At 39.4% G+C, this 27,749-nt stretch overlaps 1 long non-coding RNA gene across 1 annotated transcript; it reads right to left on the bottom strand.

Moving 5' to 3' along the window:
• Positions 1–5,106: 5,106 nt before the first annotated feature.
• On the bottom strand, positions 5,107–14,301 carry LOC143415713 (uncharacterized). The gene is made up of 4 exons (XR_013096138.1): positions 14,146–14,301; positions 13,896–14,059; positions 8,402–8,572; positions 5,107–6,082 (listed from the first exon to the last, which is right to left on the bottom strand). It is a non-coding gene; the product is annotated as an uncharacterized LOC143415713 (long non-coding RNA).
• Positions 14,302–27,749: the final 13,448 nt, after the last annotated feature.

Below are 27,749 nucleotides of genomic sequence, written 5' to 3' on the forward strand. Positions count from 1 at the left end.
GTGACTGGGATTAAGATCAAACCCCACTCTTATGCTCATGCTGTGACCTCCGGTAACAATGAAGAACCCGGCTTACGGGAGGAGAACTCGACGGAGCAACAAGTGGTGTCTTTTTTTGCATCCAAAAATATACACTTGGATGTAAATACCATTGATGCCTGTCACCCTCTTCCCACGAAGAACAACATGCCGGCGGTGTTCCTGAGGTTTGTCAGCAGAAAAAACAAAGTTGCACTAATGAAGCAAGGGAAAAAGCTAAAAGGTACTAACGTCTATCTGAATGATCATTTGATTAAAAGAAATGCGGACATTGCTAAAAAAGCCAGAATCATGAGGAAGCAGGACAAGATACAGAATACTTGGGTCATGAACTGTAAGGTATACATCAAACTGAAAGGAACGCCTGAGGAAGCTAAAGTGGTGATTATCAAGATATAGAGGAATTGAATAAATATGAATGAAGACTACTGAGGGTCTGCACAACCTGTGTCAGTTAAAGGAGTGTAAACTCATACAATGACATCTAAATACTCCTTAAATCTGACAAAAGATGAATCTAGAAACACAAGAACGGAGTTTAAACCTTGAGGATTTGGAATTGAAGCATTTCGAATATACTGATCATAACGCTTTAGATCAAGAAGATCAATTAGACCCTGACAACCACTTCCTATTAGCCAACCCAAATGACTGTAAATATTACTCTGAAAAAGAATATAATTCCTCAATTAAAACTGATAAGAAATTCTCAATCATTCACTTTAATAGTAGAAGTTTGTATTCAAATTTCAGTTCAATTGAGGAATATTTACAACAGTTTCACGACCCATTTAGTATTATAGCAGTATCAGAAACATGGATTAAAGAAGAAAAAGGTGTTGATTTTGAATTAAAGGATTATAATCTTAACTATGTTAATAGAACAAACAAAGCAGGAGGAGGTGTTGCTATATATGTACATAGGAAATTTAAATTTCGAATATTGGAAAGTATGACATTGACAAAAAATGACTTACTTGAATGCTTAACCATAGAAATTATCAATGAAAAAGAGAAAAACATTATTGTTAGTTGTCTTTATAGATCACCTGGTTCGAGTCTAGAAGTATTCACTGATTGGATTGAAAAAATATTTTCAGCTGTAAGTAATAAAATATTATTCATCTGTGGAGATTTCAATATCGATTTGATAAATCCAAACAATCACAAGACCACCGAGGATTATATTAATAGGATGATTGGTATGAGTTTATATCCCACAATTTTAAGACCAAGTCGTATAACATCTCATAGTGCTACCCTTATTGATAACATCTTTACAAATAATTTAGAGTTAATAATTGCTAGCGGACTAATGGTATGTGATATAACTGATCACCTGCCAATATTTATAGTGTATGACGTTAAGAGTGTATGTAAGAAAGTACCTCAGAAATATATCTACAAACGAGTAAGAACAGAAAATGCAATTAATCTCCTTTATCAGGACTTGATGAATCAGGATTGGAATGCAGTGTATGCTGGAGATGATGTGGATAGAGCTTTTGAAATATTTTTGGATATCTTCAACTGCCTGCATGATAAAAACTGCCCAGTCGGGCAATTCAGTATCAACAATAAATCTATTAAATGCCCGTGGTTAACCAAAGGACTACACAAGGCCTGTAAGAAGAAAAATTCTTTATATAGACAATTCACTAAATTAAGAACTGAAGAAGCAGAGTATAGGTATAAAAAATATAAAAATAAACTAACGGAAATATTAAGAACTAGTAAGAAATTATACTATACTAAATTAAGACATAAAAATAAAAACAACACTAAAGAGATATGGGGAATACTTAACACTATTATTAAAGGTAACACAAAAAAGTGCTCATATCCAGATTATTTCACTAATAATAATAGTGACAATTACAATCTAAACGAGATGGTGGAGTGCTTTAACAGCTTTTTTGTTAATGTGGGACCGGAGCTGGCTACAACAATTCCAAAAAGTAATCGCAGTGAAATGTCATTGATAGAAATAAATTCAAAGACCATGTTCTTGTCGGGAGTTACTGAATTAGATATTTTAGATGTAGTTAACAACTGTAAGAACAAGACCTCTACTGATTGTTTTGGTATAGATATGATATTAGTTAAACGAATCATACATAGTATTGCCAGACCTCTAGCTTATATATGTAATTTATCATTTCAAACGGGGAAATGCCCAAAGAAAATGAAAATAGCTAAAGTTATACCCATATATAAAAGTGGAAACAAACACATCTTCACTAATTATCGACCAGTGTCCCTGCTCCCGCAGTTTTCTAAAATATTAGAAAAACTTTATAATAATAGACTAGGTAAATTTATTGACAAACATAAACTAATTAATGAAAGTCAGTACGGATTTAGGACAGGAAGGTCAACTTCAATGGCTATCATTGATGCAATAGCAGAGATAACCAACAGTCTGGATAGAAAAAGACATGCAGCAGGGATATTTATTGACTTGAAGAAAGCATTTGATATGATTAATCATTGCAGATTATTTAAAAAATTAGACAGATATGGTATTAGGGGAGTGGCTTTGAAATGGATCCAAAGTTATTTGACTGAGAGACAGCAGTATGTGAAGATGGGCGAGTTTGAATCGGGGTATTTGGGCATTAGCTGTGGAGTGCCACAAGGATCAGTTCTGGGACCAACTCTATTTAACCTTTATATAAACGACATATTTAATGTATCAAAGTTACTAAAATTAGTCATATTTGCTGACGACACCAATATTTTTTATTCTAACGAAGACCATAGTGACCTAGTACTTAACATTAACAATGAGTTAAGGAAATTAAAAATATGGATGGATGTTAACAAATTATCTATAAATTTGAGCAAAACTAAGGTAATGTTCTTTGGGAATTACAATGTAAATGAAGATACTGTGATAAAAATAGATGGTGTAGTCATAGATGTAGTATCAGAAATAAAATTCTTGGGAGTAATGATTGATAGCAAAGTATGCTGGAAATCACACATCAGACATATACAAAATAAAGTGTCCAAAAGTATCTCAATCATAAATAGAGCCAAGTTCTTCTTAAACTGCCATGCAATGTATTTGTTATACTGTGCACTAGTCCTACCATACTTGACTTATTGTATAGAGGTGTGGGGCAATAATTACAAAAGTTCTCTGCATCACCTGGTTATACTACAAAAATGTGCTATAAGAATAATGTATAAGGTAGGATATTATAGTCACACTAATATTTTGTTTTTGCAGTCAAAACTATTAAAATTGATTGACTTAGCTGAATTCTCAACCGCTCAACTCTTATATAAGGCAAATAAGGGTATACTGCCAGAAAATATCCAAAAGCTCTTTATACATAAAGAAGGAGGTTACAATCTGAGGGGATGTAGTAACTTTAAAAGGCAGATAGTTAGAACTACCAGGAAAAGTTTGTCCGTGTCTTTGTGTGGAGTGAAACTTTGGAACAGATTGGATGTAGAGCTCAAGCAATGTCCAAATATCCATCTGTTTAAATCGAGGTACAAAAAATGTATATTGTCAAGGTACAAAGAGGAATCGTGTGTGTGATTGTTTATCCATGATAGTAAATAATAATATATTCTTTGTATGATTTTTTTTTCTTTTTCTCTTTTTCTTTTTTCTTTGTTTATATATAGAATGTTAACAACAAATACTTATATAAACAATTATCTTGTAGAGTTGAAATGGACACTGTTGATATTGTCTTACGCTGTTGTTATTACTGCTATCTCCATTATTAGGAAACAGTAGACCAGAATTAATCTTAAAAGTAAAATTGATGAAGTTACTACTATATAATGGAAGCAAAATTCATTGATATTTTCATAGCTAAAATATAAATAATATATGGAGAGGATTTAATGACCATGATGGTGATGACTGTGATATTCAACGTTGGTAACAAAGACTGTATTATTGATGCCAAATATTTACACTACTGTATGTTGTAATTATGACAATGTGATAACTTTATAATTGTAATTGTATGTCACAAATATTTAAATGTACTGCGCAACTACAAAATTTAAAACTCAGATAAGATTGCAGGGGTGGGAGTTAAAAAGCTTGTCTTCATCCCACTCCTTTTCGAGCTAAACTTGGTTTTTTTTGTGTGTGTAATTGTACATTACAATAACTTTATTAATTGGTTGCTCGAATAAAGACATTCATTCATTCAATGTTTCATTGTGCAAGCTAAGAAAGTTAAAGTGTTTTGTTATTTTAGAAAGCAGAGTCCATGGTCCTTGAACTTTTTGGACCTTCTTTACCTGAGCGTGCCTGAGCCTAGAAGCAATGCAGGTTGGGCCTGTTTGTTCTTTGATGGGAAACAATCTGGGAATACCAGGTGTGTAAAAGTGCTGTTTAAAATCATATCAGGCCACCTTCCACTAGAGGGCAGTTTTACATAAACAGAAGTGAATTTGAGGCATCTGCCGTCAGTTTCACCAAAATGCTTAGAAGAAAACTTTGGGCATAAATGCAGTTAACTGGCAGCCTAAACAAGTTCCCATGTCTGAAAAACATTTAAATCTATTTTTTAAAGAGTTTCACTTTATCATCTTATGTATTTTGTTTTACACTGAAACAGAAAGACACAGTTGTATAAAGCTTACAGTCAAATATCATATTCATGAACTGCATTTCACTCCTCCCAGAACCTTAAATGACTACTTTAAAGAACATTTTTCTACAAATACATGAGTCCTGCAAGTGAGCAATAAGTAGTTTAAAAGAACTAAAGACAGATGTGAAGAAGGATTTTTCTTTTTTTCCACGCTCAATCAGTTTTACCCCCTCACAGCCATCGGGTCTTTGGCAACTCATTAAGGGTTAGGATTGTTCTGCCTGTTTGGAAACCCCAATTTGAAAACCTTTGGACTGAAAAAGTGCATGTTTAGTAGGTTACAGTAAAAACAACAACAACAACAAGCGAGGACTCTCTACAAGTTGCAAATGGCCTGAAAATAAAGTCCCACAAATTTAATTTCTTCAAATTAAAGCTATTCAAACTCACACATACACACTTTGTTCTCAGTCTTTATTTTCCAGCTTTGAATGATTCATGCTTTAGTCTGGAGTTGAGGTGAAGTTTTAATTGTTTCTTTCTTTGTCATCTGCTCCAAACCGAGCCGTGTTGTCATGTTTCGGCTGTTTGCAGGCAGGAATTGGACACAAACGCAAACTCACTGGAAACAGGACTGAACTCAAAATGGCAGCTTTTATTGCTGAACACTGAAACCTAAACCGGGAGGGACGGACAGACAGAGCAAAACATACAGCATGAGGACAATCACCACACTGACACAGAGAAACACAGGGCTCACATACACTGGGACATAATCAGGGAATGGAAAACAGGAGAGAGACACAGCTGGGAGAGATTGGGGCTAACGAGACAGGTTGAGCAAAGCTGGACACACAAAAATGAGACACAGACCTTCACAATAAAACAGGAAACAATACACAAGGACGCAGACTAAGAAACACAGACTTTACATGGGCAGAACTAAACCTAAACCAGAATAAGCTTGAACATAGAACACCATCATCATCATCATCATCATCAAAAAGATCAAGAAAATAACCACAAATATGAAAACTCAAAATACTGGGTCAAAACTGACCCGTGACACGTGTATCTGTTGGCCGTAACTATTCAAAGTTTCCTCTCAGACGTCTTTATGAAACTCACAAAACCACATGAGAAGAACAACAAGGGAGACGAAAGTTTACTGATCCTGCAGAGAAACCAGATCAGTGCTGAGAAGACACCAGCAGGATCCCACATTTAGAAATAAAATATATAACTGGCCTTAAATACACAGCATTACATTGATATATTAGTTATATTCTCTCTTAACTACATGTTGCTGAAGGCACATTTGTTTGTTTTTTTCTTTGTTTTTGCAGGTTCTTCACATAAAAATCTTCATGAGGTGCTTTGAGGACTCGGCGTGACCTGCAGCTGCATCTCAGTGGCTGGACTGGTGAAATGCTTCACTTCGGAGTAGATGACGTCTGGCTCTCTTGGAAACTCTGGACATACAAACACAGACAGATCAAACAATGTGAGGATAAGCACCCGTGTACAAAACCAGGCCTGCTTCTTATGTTTATAGATAGTAAACTGACAGAATGGGGAAATGTCAGTGAACACGTGTGGTCAATACCCTAAAGGCCTTTTCTCTAGACTTAAAGTAAAGGTTTTTTTAATCTAATATCAAACTTCAGAAATTTACATTAAAAGTCTTACTACATTCTGTCATGAATGAGCTTTTAATCTGAAAGAACCCCACCAGGAAATGTTTAGTTTGGTAGCAGAGAGTGAGCAGAGAGGGGACTCTGAAGCTGTCACTATTAGCATTAACCTGAAGTCATCATGTGAGCTGTTGAAGCATTAAATCCTCTCCGTGATTATTTTGCCCAGCAGCCTTTAAGTGATTATCACCTTTACTGTGACTATCTACAGTAACTTGGTTGGTTTCATTGGTCATTGATCTCTAATCCAGTTTAATTTAACCTGTTCTGAAGCTTTTAGGACCTCAAATGACTTTCAGTGTTAAACATTAAGTAAGTTTTATGCAAATATATACCAGTAATAGAATATGTTGTACATAACACACACAGCTCCTACATATAGACTCAGTGTTATGTTTAACCACAAGATGAAAACTGAATAGTTTCTGGGGCCTTGTGTCTATTAAAAAACAAAAACACAATGCAGCATGCTAAAGTGTTACTTAGCCAGCAGTAAAAATGTGTCTTTGTAGGAAAAACAGCTGTGACAGAAAAAAATGACCCACTTTTGGCGGTTACACCAGTGCTGAGTCAGCGTGCTACTTTTACTTTGGTGCTTGGAGCACATTTTGCTAAATTTATACTCTTATAGCTTCACTTATGTTGAAGCTTCTTTCAGTCGTTTCCTTTTTCACAAGGGGTCGCCATAGCAGATACACCTGTTTCCTTGGACCCACACTTTGTCACACTGCAGAGACATTATCTTTGGCACTGTGGCGTGAAATCATTCTTAGTAACCATACACGAGTTCAGTGTAAACTACAGCGCGAAGCTGCAGATGTTGTTGTTTCACATGCAGAGTTTAAAACATGCAAAACTGTTAATGTTAGTGTAGGACACTTGGAGATGTAGAAAACACATGGTTCATTTATTCATTTAAATTTATGATATACTATTGTTTTGCATGTTATTTGATCAAAAGTGCAATAAAGAGTTATATTTTTTTGTTGCTCAGATCAGGGTGGATTTTTCTGCCACTTGGCTCTACCCACAAGTTCTGACCACAAAAATTATGAACAGAATCTGTGACAAAAGGCAAAGGCCCTTTCAGAATCCAACACTCATCAGAAATGTGGACTAAGCTCTAGCAGTGGGTGTGCAGGGACTGAATGGCTCACAGCAACACCTCATAGTCCCAAAGCACCCCTGACAGAATACCCTGAGGGAGACAGTTGAATGCCTTCTCCAGGTCTACAAAACACATGAAGACTGGTTGAGGAAACTCTGACACGTGCATGTAAAAATCCTCGAGAGGATAAAAAGGTCTACATTGTGCCTCCTGCATCTGACGTTTTACTAATAAACTGACTCTTCTTTCCCTGGAATGGACTTTCCCAGGGAGGCTGATTAAAGTGATCTCCTATACCGAGCATGCTCAATATCAGCATCTCTCCACCTGCACTGTGCATTGTGTGACCAGAATACCATCGTCCTGTACGCTTTGAGACAGACCAAAAGTCTTTTTCCATGAAATATTAATGATCAGTAAGACATTTGCTCTTAGATCTATTGTTTGTGCAGAAAACAGTGAGTATGTGTGTTTAACAGCTCTGCAGTAAAGCTGCAGAAACTGGAAACTGGACGACCACAGAGCTGCTAGTTTCTGTTAAACACAGGCTGAAAAACATTGTTCAGCATGTGAAGAACAACACTTACATTGAAAGGCTGCGACTAAGTTTTGAAAAATACATCACTAAAACAAGTTAGCTACGCTAGTGTGAAAGGTGGGCTGCACACCAGACATGTCTCCAGTCCTTCAGAAATAGAGACAGACAACTAAACTCTATGTGGGAAGTAAAGTTAGTTTTAAAATATATCGTCCATGAAAACAGCTCTGTGATGATTTCTGCCACTCAGAAGATTAAAATCCTTCAACCAGAATGCTAAATTTATACATATTCCACCTGCCATTCTCTCTCAAGAAACACCATCAGATCTAATTGTGGATGTGGTCCCTGCTGGTGAATAAGGAATTTAATTTATTAGTTGTACTACAAGAAGTCATTCTGTGAGCTTTTGAAAGCCTGAAAGAGAAAAAAAACTGAGTGTGAGTCTCACCTTCAAGTTGACTGTGACTGGTTTGTTCCATCAAAAGAAACATTAACACCACTACAACCACGAGACAGACCGACGCAGCAGTCACCACCATGGGGAGAAGAGAGTAACAATCCAGAGAGGTCAATGTAGAGGTGGCTGAAGGTGGAGCTGTGGCTGCAGGTGGAGGTGTAGCTGCAGACAGAGGTGTAGATGCAGGTAGAGGTGAAGATGCAGGTGGAGGTGAGGATGTAGGTGCAGATGTATTTTTCTCATTCAGCTCCTGTTATGTTTATCTCCACCTCATCACGCCCTGTCCTTTTGGATACTTTCTCTCCTGTTTCACTACCTGAGCTGGTAAAACTAGTGAATTCAGTGAAAGCATCCTCTTGTCCACTTGACATTGTACCTGCATCATTATTCAAAAATGTCTTCCAGGTTATTGGTCCATATGTGCTCACTCTAATCAACCCTTCACTGGCGTCTGGTATAGTTCTGATCTATTTTAAAAATGCTGCTATTCTCCCACTTTTAAAAAAACCTCAGCTAGACCCCTCTCTTTGGAGCAGCTACAGACCAATCTCTAAATTACCGTTAATCGCTAAGCTTCTAGAAAAGGTTGTGGCTAGGCAACTTATAGCGGCTCTGGACAAACATAACATTTGCGATAAGTTTCAGTCCTGCTTTCGCAGAGCTCACTCCACAGAAACAGCCCTTCTTAGGGTCTCAAGTGACATCCATCCATCCATCCATTCGCTTCCGCTTATCCTTTTCAGGGTCGTGGGGGGTGCTGGAGCCTATCCCAGCTGTCATAGGGCAAGAGGCAGGGTACACCCTGGACAGGTCGCCAGTCTGTCGCAGGGCCAACACACAGGGACAGACAACCATTCGCACTCACATTCACTCGCACATTCACACCTAGTGGCAATTTGGATTTTCCAATTAACCTATCCCCACAAGCTGCATGTCTTTGGACGGTGGGAGGAAGCCGGAGTACCCGGAGGGAACCCACACAAACACGGGGAGAACATGCAAGTGACATTTTGATGAATAATGATGCAGGAAGATGCTCGGTCCTACTTATGTTGGACCTAACATCGGCTTCTGACACTGTTGACCACCACATCCTCCTCGAAAGGCTTAAGCATTAGGTTGTTGTATCGGGTACTGCCTTGAAGTGGTTCTCCTCATATCTACATAACCGATCTTTTTTCTGTGGTGGTCTCCGATTTTAGGTCATCCTCTACCTCCCTTACTTGTGGTGTCCCTCAGGGTTCGGTTTTGGGGCCTTTATTGTTCTTAATATATCTTCTCCCCCTCCAGCATATAATGGGCTCTTTTGAGGACATTTCTTATCACTGTTATGCTGATGATATTCAGTTGTACATCTCTTTTAAGCCCCAGGAGTTATCTAAGCTTCAGCTTTTAAATGACTGCTTAGATTCCATCAAACGTTGGATGGCTGTAAATTTTCTCCAACTGAACGAGGGGAAAACTGAAGTCCTCATATGTGCTCCGGACAGATTTTTATCCCAGATAGTGAAAGCCCTTGGTCCTCTCTCACTCTATGTTAAAATCCTCTATTAGGAATTTAGGTGTCACTTTTGACTCGACTCTCACATTGGATGGGCATGTGAAATCTCTGGTTCGGTCTTGTTTTCATTTAAGAAATGTTGCTAAGTTAAGCCCTATTTTATCTCGCCCTGAACTGGAGATAGCTATACATGCATTTATTTCCTCACGCTTGGACTATTGTAACTCTGTTTATGTGTCTAAGCAAAGGTTCTCTGGATCGTCTGCAGGTTGTGCAAAATGCTGCAGCTGGGCTGTTGACAAAATCCTCCAAGTATTCACATGTGACACTGTTGCTATTTCAGCTACACTGGCTTCTTGTTGAATTTAGAGTACATTTTAAGATCCTGGTCTTGACATTTAGAGCCTTGCATGGACTGGCACCAGCCTACATCTCCGATCTGCTACAGCCCTATGTCCCTTGCAGGTCCCTGAGGTCATCTGATCAGGGCTTACTTGCTATAAAACAGACTAAGATGAGAACTAAGGGTTACAGAGCTTTTGCCACTGTGGCCCCGAGACTGTGGAACTCTCTCCCTCATACATTAAGAACTGTGGACTCGGTAGTTGTTTTTAAAAAACAACTCAAAACTCACCTTTTTAAAACTGCTTTTGGTTAAATTTCTGCCTGTTTTATATTGTCTGTTTTACCCTTTTATTGTTTGTTATCTTATGTGCAGCACTTTGTGACTCTGTCTGAAAGTGCTATATAAATAAAATTGTATTTATTTATTTCTGTAGATGTAGGCGGTGCTGTGGCTGCAGGTGGTACTCATGATATACACTCAACAAAAATATAAACGCAACACCTTTGTTACTGCTCCCATTCCCCATGGGATGGACGTAGAGACCTAAAATTCATTCCAGATACACAATATAACCATCCCTCCCAAACAGTGGTCACAAATCAGTCCAAATGTGTGGTAGTGGGCACATCTGCCATATTGAGATAATCCATCCCACCTCACAGGTGTGCCACATCAGGATGCTGATCTGACATCATGAGTAGTGCACAGGTGTACCTCAGACTGCCCACAACAAAAGGCCACCCTGGAATGTGCAGTTTTTTGCGCTATTGGGGGTCTGGGGACCCAGAACCGGTCAGTATCTGGTGTGACCACCATTTGCCTCATGCAGTGCAACACATCGTCGCATGGAGTCTATCAGATTGTCAATTGTGGCCTGTAGAATGTTGGTCCACTCCACTTCAATGGCTGTGCGAGGTTGTTGGATATTCGTGGGAACTGGTACACGCTGTCGTAAACGCCGGTCAAGCACATCCCGAACATGCTCAATGGGTGACATGTCCGGTGAGTATGCTGGCCATGCAAGAACTGGGACATTCTCAGCTGCCATCTGCCCTGAACAATGTGAACCATGATCCATCCGTGAAGCGCACACCTCTCCAACGTGCCAGACGCCATCGAATGTGAGCATTTGCCCACACAAGTCTGTTACGGCGACGAGCTGGAGTCAGGTCAAGACCCCGATGAGGACGACGGGCATGCAGTTGAGCGTCCCTGAGACGGTTTCTGACAGTTTTTGCAGAAATTGTTTGGTTGTGCAAACCAATTGTTCCAGCAGCTGTCTGGGTGGCTGGTCTCAGACGATCTTGGAGGTGAACCTGCTGGATGTGGAGGTCCTGGGCTGGTGTGGTTACACGAGGTCTGCGGTTGTGAGGCTGGTTGGATGTGCTGCCATATTCTCTGAAACGCCTGTGGAGACGGCTTATGGTTGAGAAATGAACATTCAATGCACGGGCGACAGATCTGGTTGACATTCCTGCTGTCAGCATGCCAGTTGCACGCTCCCTCATTGCTTGTGGCATCTGTGGCATTTTGCTGTGAGACAAAACTGCACATTCCAGGGTGGCCTTTTGTTGTGGGCAGTCTGAGGTACACCTGTGCACTACTCATGATGTCAGATCAGCATCCTGATGTGGCACACCTGTGAGGTGGGATGGATTATCTCAATATGGCAGATGTGCCCACTACCACACATTTGGACTGATTTGTGACCACTGTTTGGGAGGGATGGTTATATTGTGTATCTGGAATGAATTTTAGGTCTCTACGTCCATCCCATGGGGAATGGGAGCAGTAACAAAGGTGTTGCGTTTATATTTTTGTTGAGTGTATTATACTCATATAAATCAACCTAAAATGGGAAATAAATTAAAAATAAATTCAATGTAGTCAGAGCTGCCATCCTAACCATCCAAGAACAAAGAAGATTCGAAGCATAGATTTGTTAGAAATGTTTTAAAAAAGGTTCATTTGGTTACCTTGGTTTGTTTTGCAGAAAAGCACTGAAGTCAGAGCTAAAGAGAAATGACACCTGTATTAGTTTAGACTAGAGTACCTCCCACCAAGAAAAGGAAGTTCAAATGTAACTGAGAAGAGTTCATGTCCACTTTAGTCACTCCTTTATATGAAAAATGAAAGACTAATTTGTAGCTGCCATGTCTAAAATAATGTAGCAGTTTTGTAAAAAAAAAAAAAAAAAAAAAAAAGCTGTGTGTCTCTGAGTACTCCACAGTGCAAAGACCTGCCTGTTAAGTTAATATACCTCCAAAATAGGTAATTTCTTTATTTTAGATGTAATCCCTTGGTAAATCATGTTGACTGCAGACTATTTATCAAGATAAGCAAAGTTGTTTGAGGTAAACTCAGATACAAATACTGTAAATCAATTTATGGCATCAGAGTGATCAGGGTAAACCCACAGTCTGTTAGGTTTTCACATCACGGCATGAAGCGATATTGACCGAGGACCGACTTACAAAGTCTGCCATTAATTTGCATCATTTTACTAAGTAAAATTAAACATACAGATATAAATCTGTCTTTGAAATATTTGCCTTTTTAAATGTGAACCAGATCAGCCTATCAGTCTGTTTACACTGTGCATTTCTGCTCCCACACCTCTAACACCAAGTCTGTAAAGCTGTTCTTTTAGTGATTACTTCATGTTTTCTGTAGTGGATGCATAAGTAACAGAACCACAACTTTTAACTCGTGTGTCCACTTTTAACGTAAGCTGACATAATAACTAATTCAGTGAAGTCAACTGGAAAGATGCAAAAACTCCTTTTAACCCGCTGCCTGGATCCAGCCTGACTTCTTCTTTATGTCTTCTCCTCCATCATCAGCTATTAGTAGACAGTAAAAGTTCCGAACTATAAAAACAAAGAAATTGTCCACTTACAGAGCAGAGCTGTTTCCTTCATTGTCGCCTTGACTGATGTGACCTTTTTCTTTCTTTTTTGTTAGATACACAAAGTAGGCCCCGCCCTCTGACCCCAAATGTTTGTTTTTTCTCCACATGTGTGTGAAATATAGATTCAAACATTGTGAAACTGCTACATGTCTCACAGCACTGAGCTGCTGCGATGTGATTGGCTCATTAAATACTTGCATTAACAACCAATGCAAAATGTGTAATAAAGTGGTCAATCAGGACAGACTGTGATCAGAATAGTTACTCTTCATAAATGTGCATTTATCTTTGTTTTGAATATTCCTTAAAACTGATAAAGGTACTAACATAAACACTCAAACATGCTGTGCCCTTAAACAGGGGAAATAGTGAGGAGAAGTGAAAGAATGGCACGAACACGCAGCTCTCACTCGTCTGTATTGAGTGAAGGAGAAGACGCGCGAATCCACCTACTGGAGCCCCGAGGCATTACCAATGGATTGACGCACAATCAACCCAGGCAAAACTTTCACTGCTTATCTTCCTCTACCTTCCCACTGCATAATCTATAGAGCACAACAGTCAAAACAACAAATAAAGCAATAATAAAAGCATGACATGAAATATAAGGAACAGAGATGTGCAACTCAAAAACTAATCAAATTTATGATCCACCACAAACATATCGAATAGAAACTCTGCTCATTGAAAGAAGCCTGAAAGAAAAACCTAGGAGTGTGAGTCTCACCTTTGAGTTTCCTTTGAATGTTTCATTCCAGCAAAAGAACCAGTAACTCCAGTACAACTACAACACAGGCTGATTGAGCTGTCAGCAACACAGGGAGACGAGATGAACAGCAGAAGATGTAGGTGGAGGTGTGGATGTAGGTGGAGGTGTGGTGGTGTCTTCCCCTAAAATAAAGCAAACACAGTCATTAAGTTGTCGTCACATTGTGAATGTTGAAACCTGCAGAAACACAGACAGGTGAGTGTGTCACCTGTGACAGTGATCCAGCTGGATGGAGACTCTCCATGACCGCTGATGTCACACTTGTAGAGGCCTTCATCAGACCTGGAAACATGCTGGATGGTCATGTGACCTGTAGGCTGCTTCCTGATGAGGGAGCCATCTTTATAGAAAGCAGCCGGGAGCCTGACATCTTGTTCGTGTCTACATCACTTCAGGGCCGTGCAGAGAGGTTTAAAGGGGCGGGTGCTCAAAGTTAAAAAGGGGCACATTGAACCAGGCTGAATAACAACAACACACATTCATCAAGAATCTAATATGAGCAACAAGGCAAAGCAAACATCGCCGATGTTTTACGCTTTTAGCGCTTTTCTAGTCCTTAAGGACCCCAAAGCGCTTTCCACTACATTCAGTCATTCACCCACAGGCAATAGCAAGCTACATTGTAGCCACAGCCACCCTGGGGCGCACTGACAGAGGCGAGGCTGCCGGACACTGGCGCCACCGGGCCCTCTGACCACCACCAGTAGGCAAACATGGGGTTAGTATCTTGCCCAAGGATATTTGGCATGCAGCCAGGAGGCAGCCTGGGATCGAACCACCGACCTTCTGATTAGTGACTGACCTGCTCTGCCACCTGAGCTACAGCCACAGTACAATGTTGCTGTTGAGGGGTTTCTGCTGCTCCTGCTGCTGATAGTGCTGGAGGGCAGGGCTGTGTTGATCTGAGACTGTAGACATTAGGAGAGATGGTAGCTGATTAAACAAGTGTCATGAGATAATAACTAAATGCAAAGATTGGTGACAGCGCTTGGAACCATAAGGCAACAAAAAACTGTGAGAAATAATTTAGGCTCTGCCTGTGAATCACTCTTTGCTTCTCTTCTTCCTTCCATCCCATCATTTCATATATCACTCTCCACTTGCTGTCTATCTGAGAACAAGGCACAACTTGCTATTGCAATAAACTATAATCTAATTATCCACACCTAACAACTCCAGCACTTAATCTAAATGATGACAGAAAAATGTTATAGCCCTGCCTTTAGTAGCCTCACACAGCTCCTGCTGTTTCCTCCTCATGTCCTTACCAGGCATGTCTGGACAATGTTATATCATGAGTAATATTTTTTTTAAAAATCCATCTAAATAAAACACACACATGCACGCGCACACAGAGACATTTTAGACCTTCTTCAGAATACTGTATATACTATGGGCATCATGGTGCTGATCCAGAATCCTTACATTATTATTTATTACTAGAGCTACAATAATAAAGCAATGAGGAGGGGGGAGTAATAAATATGAAATAATGTATTTATGATGATTCCATTTGTTTCACTATCCACTCTGTGCAGGGCAAAGCTTATTACATCTTTAAACTGTAGAGATCCAATCATTTTACTGCTGTAAAATCCAACTTTTGTCTTATTTAAAATATAAATCTAATATAATCTGCTTCTTAATGTATGTTCTTTAAAATACAGCGTGTGTTTTTTAAAATATTATTATAATGCATAATTATGTGGACATGCATATTAGATCGTTTTTTAGTGAAATATAATCCCTCCAGAAAGGCAGGAAAAGCCCTGTAACTTACTTTAAAACTAAATATGTTCCCTAAAACGGTGACAGAGCTACAGACCCATGACAGCCTTACCCAGGTAGCCAGCAGCTATCACCAGCACTACTTGTGCAGTTAATAAAAGGACAGATAATGTTTGTCGCGCTGTTGCACACACAGCACGCTCGTTTGTTTCAGTTCATCAGTTGCAACAAGACAGCTTACCAACGTGTACGTAATAAGCTAATACTCCTGTGTGCTACACACTACAGTGTACGCTGTACACCTACTTACTGGTTTTGTCGCATCAGTCTGTGTCTCTGAGTTAACTTGTGTTTCTCCTACAGCTCCGGACCGCAACGAATGCGCGTGCTCTTTGTGAGCTCGTTCCCGGCTCGTAACCAGCGCGTTCTGCCGTCAAGGGCGATCATTGGTTAAATGTGATCATGTGACTGATGCAAGCCAGATCCTTTTATTTAGCAAAACTGTGATTAATAGTTAAATATTATTGTTGAGGGGCACAGACAGGACTCCGCACGCACGCACACATTAAAATAATAATAATAATAATTTTTTTTTTTAAAAAAGTTGCCTCAACAAAAGGGCACTTTGGGCACCCATCAGGAAAGGGGCGGGTGCTCAAGCCCCTCTAGCCCCCCCCCCCTGCACGTGCCTGCATCACTTATTAGCAAACTGTAAACATTCAACATTTAAAACAAAGAAATTTACTGCTTACAGATTAGACGTAGTAGAGATGCTTCCTCCATCGAAGAATAAAGAAAAAGCAGCAACACTTTTTGTAGCTCAGACAAGCAGCAATAGGAGGCTTCTGCAGCTACAACCTTATGGACGGAGGGGAGGCTTATGTTAAGATAAGATAAGATAAGATAAGATAAGATAAGATAGAACTTTATTAATCCCTCGGGTGGGTTCCTCTGGGAAATTCGACTTCCAAAAAGCACAGCAACGACCGAAGTTACAGTTACAGAATTGTTATATATATATATATATATATACACACACACACACACACACACACACACACATATATAAATACAGAGACAAATATAAATAAAATATACAAAGGGGATAAATAGAATAAATAGGAATAAAAAATAAAAATACAAGTGAATTGCACATTTCAAGTATTGAGTCTATTGCACTGTTGACTATTTACAAAAAGTATTGCACAAGGTATTGTACAGTGAGGTGAAGAGGCACTACAGCTTAGTTGTTCCCCCCTCCTTTGTCCTCCTGTCTCCCCTCCCTCTCCCCTCCAGAGAGGAGTTAAACAGTTTGATGGCGTGTGGGACAAAGGAGTTTTTAAGTCTGTTAGTTCTTGTCTTGGGGAGAAGCAACCTGTCACTGAACAGACTCTTCTGATTGTTTATGGCCGTGTGCAGAGGATGCCCAGCATTGTTCATAATGTCCATCAGTTTCTTTAATGTCCTTATGTTACAGCTAGAGAAGTCAGGTCACCGATGACCGCAACATGCTCAGACAGCAGTTGCTACTTATACATGACCACCTAATGTGATTGGCCAGTAATTAGCAGTGAAATATTAAATAAATTATTCATTCTCTTAGAGTCAGAAATGTATGTACATTTATCTAACCCTCGGTGTCTCCACCTTGTGTGGGGGACACAGATGAGGTCGTAACATCGTTATATCGTTACGTAAAGCATCACAATTAAAAAGTATGCAGAAAATGACATTTATGGTCAGTGATAATATTTATGTAAACCACATTTTAACAATAGGGATATAAGTATTTTATTAAAAGTTAGTTTGTACTAACTATGTGATCTAAAAGTACCAGATGCTTTCATGATCTTTCAGTGTTGGAGGGCTTGTTGTTGCCATTGAGTGTCAGTAGATGGCAGCACCAGGCTGCGGTTTAATCTTGATCATCAGATCATCAGAGGGACATAGCTGATCTGTGTGTGTGTTTAAACACAATACAAGTAAACTCCCACCGACAAACACCTTTATGTTTCCACACACCATACCAGCGGTCACTTTTAGTCTTGCTACATGTGCTACAAGGGCTGACATCTAACTGAATTTTAAATCCATGGAGGGTTTCTTTCTATTTCTCTTTTGTAAAACCTCCTCAAAGCCAAAAAGGTTTCATCTCCTAGTCCACTGCTCAGGCCTCACACATGCGCATTAGTTTAAAGCAATAGTGAGCACTTTAACATACACAGATGTGGCTCTGATCTGTCATCAGTTTTCTTGGAAACACTTTTACCAGTATAAGTAAATCCATTATATTGTACATAAAGGTGGGCCAAGCATGTGTCCAATGTGTGATAATCAAAGAAAAACCTTTAAGTGTGTAGAAAGAAGAGTTTCATTTCATCATGATAATCATTTTATTTCACAATGAAATAGAAGGACAGCTGTGCATGTACATGACTCCTGTAAGTGAGCATTTGTTATGGTAGCATAAACCGATTAAACAGTTTTCTTTACTGAAGGAATATTTCAAAACTGAGATTTGTGGCCTCCTCCTCTAAACTAGAGAAACTTGTGCGTGCATTTGTGTTCAAAGATTACTGTCCTGTTTTATAGGCTTCAATAAATAATCTCTTTCACACCTGCTAATGCAGAAAAAAATAGCTAAATAGATGGAAAATTTATGAAAAGTGTTATAACATAACATAAAACCTGCAGATACAGTCTGTTTTTTGTTTGTTTTTAAGACAGTTTATCAACAAGATATTAAAAGAATATCAATTAGCTGTAGAGCACAGAGACGTCTGCTCACACACCCCTATTTGGAAAAAAAAAGGTCATCCTGAACCATGATGGAGACAAAGAAGAGCAGCTGTACATTTTATAGTTGCTTCTTCTTGTTTCTCTTTGATGTTGATTTCTCCATGAGTGACATCTTCTGTTCTCACTGCTGAGTCGACTGCAGCTGCATCACTCTCTGCATAAGAAAACACATAAAGTGAGCATCAGTGCAGGCAGTACAGTCCTATAGATACTGCTGCTGTTACATTAACGATGACATAAAAATCATTCAGATTAATTATGTGCCAATATTTTGTGCAGGATTCAAATGCGACATGATGGAAAACTGATCAGATCCAGCAGCAAACATCAGCACACTACTGCAGGTAAAAATCATTACAACTAATAAATGTCTTGTTTATGTTTCTTAAATTTATGCGCTTTTTAAATGATAAAAACGTGTTATTGTCGTTATTATTTATTTAGTATTTTCTTAAAAGGTCATGCTATGAACAGTAAACACAGCCAAACATCAGAAAACAGAAAAATGTAAAAAGTAGTAAAAGTCAGTGGCACCAAAGAATAGAAAGGAGAGAAACAACTAAACCTGTCCTGTGGGTTTCTTTTAAACCACCATATCCTAGATTTAAGCACAACATGTCATTTTTCCCCCCCCACTCTCAGTTTTATTTTCACAGCGCCAAATTATAACAGCTGTTGCCTTGAGGTTCTTTCTGTTAGCTGGCGCTAAATAAGCTAAATTAGCGTTTTTAGCTTAGCTTGCCCTGGATTCAGCTTTGACAAATATGATCGACTGTTTCCAGTAGAGTTCCATCATCTTGTCATCTTTTACCCTCTCAGAGCACCGTGTGTTTGAGTGTCCAGACCATTGCATTTTAGATTTATTCATGTCTTACACATCATCCCAACTCTTTGGGTAACTGAACAACTTTAACTAAAGTGAATAGTTAGTCTAATTCATTACTGCGCCCTGTTTGAAATTAAATGTTTAGCACACAAGGAACAACAACTCACCATTAACAGACTTCTACAAACACAGAGCAACCAGCATGTGATCTACAGTATGATTGTAGGCTTTGACTAAGCTTTTAAAATATGTATCACTAAAATTATCTATACATTCTCTTAACCACTGATCAGGAAGCAGGAGGGCTGGAGCTTCTCCCTGCTGGGATAGTATGAAAGGCGGGCTGCACATCAGACAGGTTTCCAGTACATCACAGGGCTAAGAAAGACAACTTAGCAATCTTACACGCCTACATCTAATTTGAAATCACTAGTTAACACCTATCATGTCTAGACTGTGGGAGGAAGAACTCAACACTGTGAACTGTTTTAAGCCGCACCACGTTTTAGTTTGTAACCATGAAAGCAGGTCTGTGATGGTTACTGCCACTCAGAAGAACAACCAGAATGCTTTGCAGTTTGTTACTTCCTAATGCAGGCCTTCATCTCCTCCTGAGCCAAAAGAAAAATAACTATCAGAACATTTGATATCTGCACATTAAAGCCCATGACCTTTGTTCTCATTTTGTCTGAATGTCTATATTTAATAGTACAAAAGACACAAATTATATGTGTTACGACCCGACTCGAAATGACCGTAACAAGAGCGGAGTGTCCCGCGACTTCCCACGCCCAAACAGACACAGCCACAGCATCGGACTTTTAACAACAATTTATTCACAACAATGACACTCACAGTAGTGGAAGTGTATGATTTCAGGGTGAGCTAAGGCCAACACAACAAACAAAACTCAACCTAGGCTTCAGTTCCCCTCTGACCTGTTCAGGGAAAAGAAAACAAAGAAATGACACAAATAACACAGTCTGACCTCCCTGGTCTAAGAACACAGGAGAAAAGAAGGCTACCCAAAATAATCGGCAGCTCACCCCTACTTGCTCCGCACTTCACACACATGTCTGACTTTAACTAAGTAGCTATGGCTGCGGATGCGGATGCGGCTGCGGCTGCGGCTGCTCCGTCTGGACCTGAGGGAAGTGCATGGGAAGTCTGCCAAACCCCACACCGCAGCGCTTCAGTCGTCCGTTTATAGTTCACGTCCACAGCAGGAACCAGTTACATCAGGCCGTTCCTTAGGTCCACCAATCACAGCCGAGCCCCTGCACAGGTGAATTTGCATACACACATTAAGAAACAAACAAACCAACAACACATACACGTAACAATATGTTTGATACCTTAAATTACGATTTGATTTAAAGAGCACCTTATGGGCAGTATATGACATGGTGGTTAGCACTGTTGCCTTACAGTAAGAAGGCCCTATATTCAAATCCACCTTTTGTGTGGAATTAGCATGTTCTCTCTCTTTTATACTCTCCAGGTCCCTCTTCAAAAACAAGCATTAATAGAGTTAGGCTAACTGATGATTAACTGTGAATGGTTATCTGTCTCTGTGGCCTGTCCAGAATGTACCTCACCTACCTGGGACAGCCTCCAGGATATTTATAATAAAGAAAACTCCACAGAGCTGCTTTTAACCAAGCTTCAGCTTTCCTTTGGATATTGTTTAAAATTGAAAAACATACTAACGTAAAACATTCATGGAACACATAAAGAGTGAAAGTCTCACCTTTAAGTTTGCTTTCAACATGTCGTTCCACCAAAACAACCAGTAACATCACTAGTAACACAACACAGACTGTTCCAGCTGTCAGCAACACGGGGACAAGTGGAGAGGAACCAGCAGAAGAGGCAGGTGGAGGTGTGGATGTAGGTGGAGGTGTGGTGGTGTGTTTGTCTAAAATAAAGCAAACACAGTCATTAAGTTGTCATCACATTGTGAATGTTGAAACCTGCAGAAACACAGACAGGTGAGTGTGTCACCTGTGACAGTGATCCAGCTGGATGGAGACTCTCCATGACCGCTGATGTCACACTTGTAGAGGCCTTCATCAGACCTGGAAACATGCTGGATGGTCATGTGACCTGTAGAGTCTTTCCCAGTGAAGACGCCATCTTTGAAGAAAATAGCTGTGAGGTTGGAGGGAGTGGTCTTTGTTTTACAGAGCAGAGTGACGTCATCTCCCTCCATCACAGGGAGGACAGGACTCTGCAGGATCACTGATCCACCTCAACACAGAGACAAACTACAGCATTTCATCCATTTACACACAGCTTCATCAACACTAACTCCACACACTCAGCTTACCAGTGACTGTCAGGTTAACCATGTTGCTGATGGGACCCTCTCTGGACTCACACCAGTAAACTCCACTGTCCAGCGGGTCGATGTAGCTGATGTTACATGAAGAACCATCTGCTACTCCCCACTCCTCACACTCAGCTCTGGTGTCTATGCTTGTGTTTCTCCTCAGAGTCCATCCAGCAGAGCTGTCGTCCTCCTCACAGCTCAGAGACACAAAGTCTCCTTCAAAGGCCTGAGAGCTGCTGGGACTCACAGTCAGACGAGCTGTGAGGGTTAAAATTAAATATTTAATTGTTTAGCAAAGTAATAATTATACTATTTTTTCTGTGGTTAGGGCTTCCACCTTAAAGATGTTAGATTAAGCCAAGAAACAAATATTTGAAATATTTAAAAGAAATCACTGACCTTGGTTTGTTGTCCAGTAAAGCATTGAAGCCATAACTAAAGATAAATGACACTTAGGTTAGTATTTAAAATAATAGAGAACTGAGGTTTATTTAGCTCATTTTCAAAAGCTAGAACTGGAAAAAAACAAGGCAGAGATGATAATAACTCTTTTTTGAAAGGAAATTTTAGCTTTATTCATAGATCTCGGGTCCACTCACATTATTGTGCAGTCACGGAAATGTGCTACATGTGTTACACGTCCTCTCTGAATACTCCACAGTCAAAAAATGCTTTTTTATTAATAGTTAGTCTGATTATAATTAGAAATGGGAAACATTGTAACTCTGAGCATGAAGTCGTGTGTCCACTTTAAAGTTAAGCTGATATAATAACTAACTAAACTCTGTCAAGTTCACTGGTTCACAGGGTAAAATTTCCCCTTTAACCTGCTGCTCAGTCCATTCAGCCTTTTTTCTTCTCCTCCATTATTGTTTATTAACAGAGCAGACAGTAAAAATTCAACATTTAAAAGAAAGATATTCTTCACTTACAGAGCAGAAATAGTAGAGACGCGTCGTCCATTGTCCTCTTGACTGATGTGGCCTGTTTTCTCTTTTTGTCACAGAGCAAACCCTGGCCTCCTCCCCATATGCTTTTTTTTTTTTTGTCTATATGTAAGATGTGTGTAACAAGTATATTAAGCTAGAAAATCAAAAATGTTGTTGAACAGAAAATAGTAAAACAGCAGAATCTCCAATGTTTAGAATGTTTTTGCTTTTTGAAAAACATTGACTCGTTTTGAATTTGAAGCACTGCACAAACTGAGAACTGTGGAGACCAAGTGACAGTTTTTCCCACATATATATCTTTAGTTGCTCAAAACATATGAGCCTCCTTTTTAGAAACTGGTCTGTGCCCATAATCATGTTTGCAGTCTGCATTCATGCTGTTTTACACCAGTTTTGACCCCACCATCTAAATGCTGAAGCATTAGACTAGACTATGTTTTTACAATCTTCTCTGATGTTGGTGAGCCTGTGTGAATTGTGACCTCAGTTTCCTGTTCTTAGCCGTTATTACGTCCTTTGTGCTGTGCATACTGTGCTCTTCTGCATACCTTGGCTGTAATGAGTGGCTATTTATGTTCCCTTACTATTAGCTTGAAGCAGTCTGACCTCTCTCATCATCACTTTTCAGACAATTCTCTGTAAACCGTAGAGATGGTTTTGTGGAGAAATTCCAGTAAGTTTCTGAAATACTCAGACCAGCCGGTCATTCTGATGTTCACTTGGGACCAAGCATGGAAATATCTGTACTTCTAATGCTGGTGTGCGCTTTAATAGCATGTTCATTTGAGTGTTCATTTCTTTATATATGTTTGCGTGCCTACCTCTGAGTGTCTCAGCCTTATGTGGGGACAGAAATGAGCTGTTGTGAGTTGCAGGTGAAGCTATATTAGCCATGGCTGTGGTTTGAGACTGATATGAATATAAATGTGAGAGTAACAGATACCACACGGTGGCTCATCAGTGTGAACCGGGGGCACAAAAAGTACCAGTATATTTAAAGGGTTAACATTAAAAGTTAAAGATGTATATCATTTAATGTGACATTATAGGGAAAAATAACTGATGTTTGTGTAAAAGAAAATATTTGGCCTAATATCATTTTTGTTCACTAAACAGGTGGATACATGCCACAACATTAGAACAACCGACAAGTACAGTTAATGACATTAAGAGCACTCCCCCAGCAGGAGAGTTTACCCCATTACACCAGAAAACACTCAGGACACAGGCTCCAATCTTCTATGGCCTCATTACTGCAATGCTCTAACACTACATAAAAAAAGATTAACAATAATTGCATTAAAACACATCTTATTGTTTGAGATAATTATAATTTCAAATATATATATTTTTTTAAATATAAAAACCTGTTTTGCACTGTGTGATCTGAAAGTGCTGTATGCTGTGAACTGAATGCTGGCAGCACAGCACATACATAGGAGGACTGAAGTGTACAGGAATATACTCTGGAAAAAAAGAAAAGCATCCTGCAAAAGTAAACCAGGCCTTTCCCAAGGCAAAGAAATGGGATATTCTTCAATGACCAAGTCAGTCAGTTGATCTCAGCCCAAAAGAGCCACTTTTCAGTTTCAGTTTTTTTCAGTTTTCAGTTTTATTTGTCATATGCAAGTTAGCACAGGGTCAACATTGCAATGAAATGTGTTTGACGAGCAGCAGTCACTCAGCAGCATAGTACAGTAGGAGAAAATATAATAAAATATAATAAAATAAAATAAAATAATAAAAAAATAGAAAAATAGTAAGGAGCAAAATATTAGAGAGACATGGTAAAAAAGAAAAGATGACTAAATATAAAAGTATCTACAAATATAAATATATGTACACCAGTGATTAAATGAGAAAATCTTGAAAAGAAATATGACGGGAGGGCAGATGGGATATTGCACAGGAATGAGCAGCACTTTTCAGTTAGTCGATACAAAACTGAAGACAGAGAAAGTCACAAAGAGCAAATCAACACAGTAAATGCCTGACAAAGTTTGTCAAGGATGGAAACAGCATCTGGTGATGTGCATGGGTGATAGACTTCAGGTACTCATTGTTCAGGACTTTAGGACTTCAGGCCAAGTAAAACCTGTGCTTCTATTTAAAACAATGTAACTTTGTCTAATTACCTTTGAGCCTCTAAAAATTGCTCCAATTCATAACCAATAAATGCCATGCAGCTGTTAAACCATTAAATTAAAGCTGGAAGTTTGCACGTCAGTCACATTTTGATTGTATTGTCAAATATGTTGTGGTGGTGTACAGAGGCAAAACTGAACTCTCCTCTAAATTATGTCCATAACTATAACACCCACTGCTGCTGATAACACACAACTCTGTTACTGTGACAACTTTATTTAATAAAGTGCATTAAATAAGAAACACAACACATAAAGTATCAGAACATAGTTCATGACATTTCTTTACAATAAAAACTAGTTACAAGTTGACAAAATACATTCAGATAATTCAGAGACACCCTTTCCTCAGATTAATGAAGACAATGTCTACACTACAGTCACAGACCTTACAAGAGAACAATGAACTGATAACTGATAATGAAGAAACAAAAGTTTTTACAGCACAATGTTTGTCGAAGGCTGTGTGGAGGTGAGATAAAGACCCAAAGTGCAGGCACAGGCTGACATGTGAGTGAGCTTTTATTGAAGGAGAGTCAGTGTTGGGAAGGTTACTTTTAAAATGTATTCCACTACAGATTACAGATTACATGCCCCAAAATGTATTTTGTAACGTATTCTGAATACTTTGGATTACTTAATATATTATCATGCTTTTTACAACTACATGAATGTACTATTGCTGTGTGATTTATTACTTTTACTGAAGGCTACTCATGATACCAACACCAACTAGATGTTTAAATCTTAATATAAAATGAGTAACAGTAGGGTGGACATTAGGTAAAGCTGCACTTGTTGCAGTGATCTTGTATAGAAAACTATTTGGCGCGTATATAAAACAGGTCCGCGGCTCTGAACCGTAGTAAAGGGACCTCTGGCTAATACGTCGGGCTGGTAGCCGAAAAATAGCTTTACTTTGTTGTGTGGGTCAACTTTTCTAGCGAGAGACAGAGAGAGGCGTTGAAAGGCTGCTCCAACGGGACTTATTGTTTCGGAGGAAAACACGAACACAGCGTACAGTCGAGTCTTAATAGCTTACTTACAACTGGGCTCGTCAGGCACTCTTCTTGGCTGCAGTGGTTATTATTATATTTACATGCTCCGGTTTTTGCTCGGTGACAACTCGTACTTTTTGGCTCTCCTTTTTCTCCCTCCTCGCACTCACAGACACATAACGGGTATGTCAGCACGGACTACACTGCCTATGAGGCTACATTCTTTAGGGCTATGCTTGTAACACTCTGCCTGTTGCCTTCATCCATCCATCCATTCACTTCTGCTTATCATTTTCAAGGTCGCGGGGGGTGCTGGAGCCTATCCTAGCTGTCATAGGGTGAGAGACAGGGTACACCCTGGACAGGTCGCCGGTCTGTCCCATGAAACCCATGAATAACCAATGATCAGGACATAGAACTTAAACATAAAACACTGGAAAACACCCAGGACCATGACAGTTCGTGAGCTGGTAAAACACAGTTTCATGTCAGGTGTAGTTCCTACAGATTTTAAACATGCTGTAAACCCATGGTTAAACCCATGGTTAAAAAACCTGCTCTTGATCCTACAATTCTTGCAAATTGCAGGCCTATCTCCAAACTACCTTTTCTTTCCAAATTTCTTGAAAAGATGGTTCACAGCCAATTAACGACATTCCTGGAAAAACTTAAATGTTTTAGAGGTTCCAGTCCGTTTAAACAATTTCATAGCACTGAATCAGCCCTTTTAAAAGTTTTTAATTACATACTGACTCTGAGGACTGTGTTGTTCTTGTGTCTTTAGATTTGACAGATGTGTTTGATACAGTGCATCATGCCATTTCACTCACTTGTTTTGAGCAATGGGTGGGCATTAGGGGCACAGCACTGGCGTATAGAAGGGCGCAGATCAGTTTAATGCTGGGTTGTGCTGTAATAGTTATCCTCGGTCAGAAGGAGAAGCTGACATCCAGGGAGTAGATTGTAACAGGTGGAATTTATTTGCATTCAGATTGGTGGTACAAGGAGATATGGCATAGTGTGGGAGGATGTAGAGGGGTGATGCGGGGTGGTTTCTGCGATCAAGAACAGGAAAAGCATTGGAACATGAATACAGATTAAAGGGTAAGAGAGCTAGCCATGAATTTCTCTACAACAACTATGCTACGGTTGAGCATCAGTTTGACAGTGTATACATTTATTAAAGCACTACCTAAATTGAGCCACAAGATGGCACTCCAATACAAGGGACAAATATTCATATTGAGGCAGTTAGCAGTCAGCCCTCTAGTTAACGACTACGTAATACAATAATATTACAGCACACAAAGTTATGTGAATTGGTAAAGGGAACAAATAAAGCTGGAACAAGGCCAGAAACTATCAAATAACTGAGCCACCATAGCTATCATTAACTAGCACATATGCCAAAGGTAGATAAAACCAATGCGCACAAGTAATAGAGTAGAGCATCTTAATCATGGAATGTTAACTCACACACCATTCACAACAACCACGGGATGGGCTATTCGTTTTTCTTCCCAGCAGCTCTCTTCTCCTCTCTCATCAGCCCAGGAACAAGTCAGGCTATCTCAGGGGTCCCATGAATCCCACAGAGGCTGCTGGGTAATGTAGTTGATGCTTACACTGACTTTTCTACCACCGCATTGGTTCAGGTCCTACTTTGCCAGGCAAACTTTTTGTGTTAGTCTCTGTGACCATGTGTCGTCCTCCACTCGTCTCTTGTGTGGTGCCCCACAGGGCTCAGTTCTCGGCCCCCCTTCTCTTTTCTTTGTATCTGCTCCCTCTTGGTTCTATACTGAGAAAACACTGCATTGCATTTCACTTCTGTGCTGGTGATTGTCAGATTTATGTCCCTCTAAAGAAAAAACACACAGCCTTTACTTCAGTGTCTTGATGACATTAAGGTTTGGATGTCTTTTAACTTTTTAAAATTCAGCGACAAAAAACCCCCAATGTGTATTTAGATTCCTTGGCCCATTATAATAAGCCAACTGTCACAAACCTGGGCGTCAAATGGACTGTGATCAGTAAC

Source organism: Maylandia zebra, unplaced genomic scaffold (assembly GCF_041146795.1).
Source record: "Maylandia zebra isolate NMK-2024a unplaced genomic scaffold, Mzebra_GT3a scaffold02, whole genome shotgun sequence".
Classification (NCBI taxonomy): domain Eukaryota; kingdom Metazoa; phylum Chordata; class Actinopteri; order Cichliformes; family Cichlidae; genus Maylandia; species Maylandia zebra.